This window comes from Cryptomeria japonica, chromosome 10 (genome assembly GCF_030272615.1).
Source record: "Cryptomeria japonica chromosome 10, Sugi_1.0, whole genome shotgun sequence".
NCBI classification, from domain to species: domain Eukaryota; kingdom Viridiplantae; phylum Streptophyta; class Pinopsida; order Cupressales; family Cupressaceae; genus Cryptomeria; species Cryptomeria japonica.
In genome coordinates this window covers 719216838-719222837 of record NC_081414.1, presented here as the reverse complement: position 1 = coordinate 719222837, position 6000 = coordinate 719216838, and positions in this window count along the sequence as shown.

The window sequence follows — 6000 nt, the reverse complement described above, 5'->3', positions numbered from 1 at the left end:
GTATAACATCATCCAACATAGAAACATAATATTGATCCAAATCCTCTTCCCTGTGCCTAATCCTCCCTTGTGGTGGTTTGTGGGCAGGATGTTGTGGACAACATTGGGTTCTACCAACACTATGCTTTAGTGTGCAGATTCCCTGGGCTCTGGCCTTCACTTCCAGACTTCCATCGTTGGGTGAGTGACTCTTGGAGGCCTTTGGTAGCTTATAATATTGAGCTTTTTCCTTCTGTTAAAGGCTTTTTCATTGCTTCTTTTACTTCTTCGGCTGATCAAGATTTGGTTTTGGGAAAGTTGTGGGCTTGGAGAGTTCACTCCTTCTCTGTTAAGCCTTGGACAACTTCTTACAACCCTCTCACTGAACCACTTAATGTTCGTCCAGTTTGGGTTGGCCTTTCGAATCTCTCTCTTCATTTTTTTGATCTTTCTTATTATAAGGCTTTTGGTAACTCTTTTGGTTGTTTCTTAAAGGCTGACGATGACACGTCTTCAATGGGCCACACTACCTTTGCCCACATCCTAGTTGACATTGACATCTCTTTGCCTCTCCCAGGAGATGTGGTTCTCATGGTTGAAGATCGACCTTGGACACAACTGTTGGATTTTGAAGGTCTTCCCTTTCGCTATCGGAAATGTTTCTCTAAGGGACATCTTGCTTTGGACTGCTCTATTTCACACCACAAAGGTGATGCTACTTGGTGGAAGGATACTATTGATGACCACTTGACCATCTATGTTGTTGATTCTGATTCAGATGGCTCCTCTCAAGATGATGAGGTGCCTTTTACTATTGTTGATGTTGTTGTCAATTCCACCGTTATGACTCCTCCTGTCCTGATGGATTCAACTCCTATTGCCTCTGAATTGCTGCTCTGCTCTTCACCTATTGGTTCTTCTCCTGATGTTTCTCCTCTACAACAACTTGTTTTTTTGCTACTGACCCCTCATGTTCTACAGCAGTCGGTTGTTGTCCTTCAGCAACCTTTTGTTGGCTCTATTGATGGTTTCCATGTGGGATCCTTCCGATTGGTCATTCTCTTGATGGCCCCAATGACTATATCGCCTGGACAGTTGTTTGTCGCGAGCAGAGGGGGAAGTCCTCCTCGCCCCCCTAGGGCTCAAGTGTCCATACCCGTCCTTGAGTTGGGTATGAGTTGTAGAAGGTTGGGCAGATCTTTTCTTTTGTTCGACCTTGCTTGTTTTGGGCTTCCTTCGATGTGTTATTTTTACTACCCGTGGGCTTTTCTTTTTAGTAGTCTCTGACTATGTAAAGGGTGAGCACCCTAGTTAATGCTGCATTTTTAATAAAAAAACATAGAAACATAATAAATAGGATGAATAGTCACACAATCAACTAATAAATGAACTAACATGGATGGTAGTTTGGTTCAAAGATAATGTCATTTTTTACACAAGGATATCCATATAAAGGGGACCTAGAAGTATCATATGTAGCTTTTGTAAAAAATGTCAAGAGAGGAAGAACATAGACAAATTTCTCAAAGTAAGATTTGGAAATCAAAAGGATAATTTCCATTCCAAAATGCATGCAATTGTATATGTAGAAGCTCCATGATTGAAAGGTCAAAAGACATAATTAATAGTATCAAGATCATTATCATTATTTGTATCACAAGAAAATAATAGTTCACGTGTTGTGTCAAGGTCATCAAATCGGTCAAGAGTTAATAGGGGAAAGAAGTATTAAACCATCATTAATAAAGTCATGGAATTTTTCGTTAAGGGTCAAGATTGGTTGGTAGAATGACCTAACATGAGTTGGTAGGAATAAGAGAGAGAGGTGGATATATAGAGAGAGATTGATGTATAGAGGTTTTTTGAAGTAAAAGATGTGAGACAGATTAATTTATCATAAAAAAAGAGGTATAAATTATTTTAGGGAAGCGACATGTAGTTTATCATTTATGTTCTACATTTTGTTTGAAAAGATAGATAAGAATGGTCTAGGGAAGTTTCACAGGAAGAAAAATGAGGAGAAGAAGAGGTGACCCTAAGATATGTAAGTTTTTTATCAACATCAATGAGTCACTTATGCCAAAGAGAGAAATAAGGCAAGTATAAAGTAGTTTCTCTTAGATATGGGGTAAGAGGTTTTCAAGAATATAGGTTGGACTAAAACTTAGTCAGATGGAATTCCAGGTAAAAAAGTAAGTAAAGAAGAAAGAAGTGTAATCTTAAATAGTTTCAATATAATCTTGTTTGCAATGTGTAAGTTGTAGAAGAGAAATTATGGCTTTTATGTTGAGTTGGAAATGAAAAGTAAAGGCATGATCAAGATCAACAAATGAGTGTGTGTAGCTAGGAGAAAAATGTTGAACTGATCTAATGTTTCATTTGTTAGTGTTATAAGTGTTTGGCTCAAATAGAATCACTAAGGATAATGATTGAGTAAAGGGTATATAACTACCACATATGATATATAGTTACTCTATAACCATTGTATTTATCAGAATGTAATGAGGTTGTGTCACTGAGAGAAGGTTATGTAGAATGGCAGTCGAAAGTGATTATAGTATCAATGAAGGTGTCAAATGTATGGGGGGGAGGGGGTTGAGGAGTGTGGGGGGTGGCGGTGGGGTTGAGGTGGGATTATCCAATTGCACCTTAAGCTCATTCAATTTAGTATTATAAATATGCACATTCATAACTAGTCGAAGGGTAAATATTATTTGAGGAGGTACAAGAGTATATGTGGTATATATGTAATATGGACAAAAGAAAGATAGTACTTAATGAGTAGAAGGCAAGGACTCTTGTAGGACTTATAGAATGCTGAGTAGAGGGAGGAGTAACATTAAGATAAAAAAGATGGTAGCATATTGGAGATAAGTGTTAAAGGTTCTAATGCAAGATGTGTAGTGGACATAAAGTGTTACAGAAGAAATGAAAGAAAAAAGTGGAGGGTGAATTTTAAGCATATTTATGATCTCATGATACTGACTAAGCATGTTATTATTCAAAGATAACGAAAGGATGACATAATAAGATGCTCATCACCATACAATAATTCAAAGGAGCCTTAAAAGATTAGATATGTATTTTAAAATCTTTTTCATTAGATAATCCAAGCAATATTAAAGACCTAGAAGAGGAAGAAGAAGAAACATCATGTAGAGTACAATCATTATTTAAGAAATACATCTTCAAATCATCTAATGCGTTATCTAAGAGACTTTTGATGTCATGTTCATCACATCTATCAAATTAGCCCTCCTCATCCCCAATTAAAAATATTAGTGGAATTGTTGCTATGGGGGAAAAGGTGTCAAATCATAAGGAGGTGAAAATTAAGTAGGTGGAGTAGGGGTATATGGGCAAATAATGAAAGGATAAATATTATGTGGTGGAGAGTCAAGATGATGAAAACACATATAGAGTGGGTCCAGCTTTGAGACAAAAGAATAAGTAGTTTCTCAATGTCAAATTGTGGCTCATCCCATAGATTCTTTAAATGATGTGTAAAAGAGTGATCATATGGACTAAAGTCTAAAAGGTTGATGTCATTTATGGGTGCCTCAAATAACATGAGAATAGTTGAGTAGGAGAAAGGGAAAACATTGTGATCATATGGATCATGGATTATATCATTAGTAAAAGAAGCATCATTAAAGTTATCAAATGATAGGTCGTCAAGAGAAGTATAAGGACATTTGTGTTAGCAAGGATAATAAATAAACAAAAGGTTAAGGAGTTTAGGCTTATGATTAGGTAATATATCCATAAAAGAGGGGAATAGTGATGGGGGAATGGGAGAGTTATCATGGTCTATAAATGAAATATTAGTAATACAAAGAGAATTAGAGGATAAGATGGAATAAGTAATGTTATAGTGACCATGTAGATCATGAAGTTGTATGATAGAAAAAGGTGGTGAAGATGGATGATAAGAATACAAATGCTCATAGAAAGACATAAGAGTGTCCAAGTCACTAGGCATGCAGAGATTGTTAGTAAAGTTAGGAACATGGGAGGGGCAAGTCAATATGAATTTAATGTCAATCAAGAATTTGATGAGATTCTTTAAAGCAAGCATGTAGAAAAACTAAGAAAAGAAATTGAGACTAATGAAAGAGTATTTACAAAAGCAACACGAGTTGGATGGGTGATTGGGAAATCCAAACATGAGAACAAAGAAATGCATAATGCAAAGAGAGTAGCTCTACCTATATGCAAATACACATAAAAGGAAGAGAAAACTACTCCAACATGTGTTCATTAAAAATAAGTACTTGTACAATCTTATCAGTTCACTAAAATGTAATATAGAAAAGTGAAATTTTCTTTATCTAAATGTGTGTGTGTAATTAACCTAAAGAAAAATATTTAAATCTAACCTAATTGAACACACTTTGAGCTAGGGCTATCAAATTAACAAGAATACAAAAATTTTAAATACAAAGTTTGAAGTGTGAATAAGAGATTACAATGATGAAAGAGAAAATGAAGAGCAAGTTCACCTATTTTGAGCAAACTAGAAATCTAAAAACTTGTGGAGATGATGGCTTATTTATGTAGAATATTTCTTTAAAAAAAATCTAATTGCCTACAAAAATGGTGGTGAAGCGAAAAAATATATATCAAAACCTGAATATGTGAAAGAATGTTGAAAATAAAGACAATAAAAAGGTTTCATATACTTTTCTAATGTTATACCAAAATCCTAAAATGTGAATGTTGTGATACATATATTATAGACATTTGATTCTAAAAGACCAAAATGTCATGGCAATTTGGAGTCAAAGCACCCTACTAGATGGCTTAGTCCTACTTGAGTTCCTTGCATGATTTTAAGCACACTTTCTTCTTGGCAGTTTACCTTCTTCGACACTTCTTTATCTAACTTGCAACATTGAAAATGTAGATAAAACCCTTAGTTATCCCAAACTTCCAAAAGGCTACAAAAGATTAGTTATAAAAACATGTGTAACAATTACGATTTTGAATTTACAAATGAAACTTTCTCAAATTAGTAAAATACTTAAATACTACTAAATTCTTTTAAGTGAGCATTAACAATTTATAATTACAAATTGGAAATTTATATTATATTCAATATTTCATAATGGTAATTACAATGAGTAAAATGATCATAAAATGTCAAAATAAAAAATCCCGAAGTGAAGTGAAGGCCTCTAATCATGTCCAAAGTTAAAATTCCTCATCACTATAACTATTGGACTCTACATGGTCAAGCTTTGCCAAACTAATACCAACCAACCCTACATGTGTAACTATACCGTCCTCATCAATCTATGTTGGCTCCTTTGAATCTACATCCCACCTTGTTGTTGGACTCTCTTTGTACAAAAGTGTTTTGTGGTCAATGAGATGCAAAGCATTGTAAACAACCACAGCTTCCTTGCTCTCCTAAAGGTAAGTATGTTCATCTTAAGAGAGTGGATGAAGTTATAAGTAGACTAGTTCCTCTCAATAGCTAAAGAACTAGAAACCTGAGATAGTAATTGAATGGCTAGAGTGGTAGTCAAAGAAATCGATTAATGGCAATTCCACCACAAAATTGGGTTCTCATGTCCCAGTTGCCATATCCATCTTGGCAACCTCAAAATAACCCATAAGATTACCAAATTTTGTCCACTCGGTACAAATGATGATGGCACAGGATCATACATATTTTTGATGGCCCTAAAGAACCATACCTTCACCTCAACATCCTATATGGGTGCAACTCTACTAGGCTTTTGCTTCTACCACTTGGGGTTCAATGCATCGACAATGATGTGCAAGGGAGTGTTGAGCTTCTCCCATCTCCAATGAATGATTAGTTGAATTTTCTTATTGTAGAATGCTAATGTGGTCTTCTCTCCCACAATATCCTTAATTTGGTCAAGCATCTAGTATCAATGCACTCATGCACATCTCCAATGCTAGGTGAATTAGCATTTCCAAATCTAATGACCTAGGAAACTGGAGTAATGATGGAGACTATGTATTTAGCATCACCCCAAAAAGCATCAC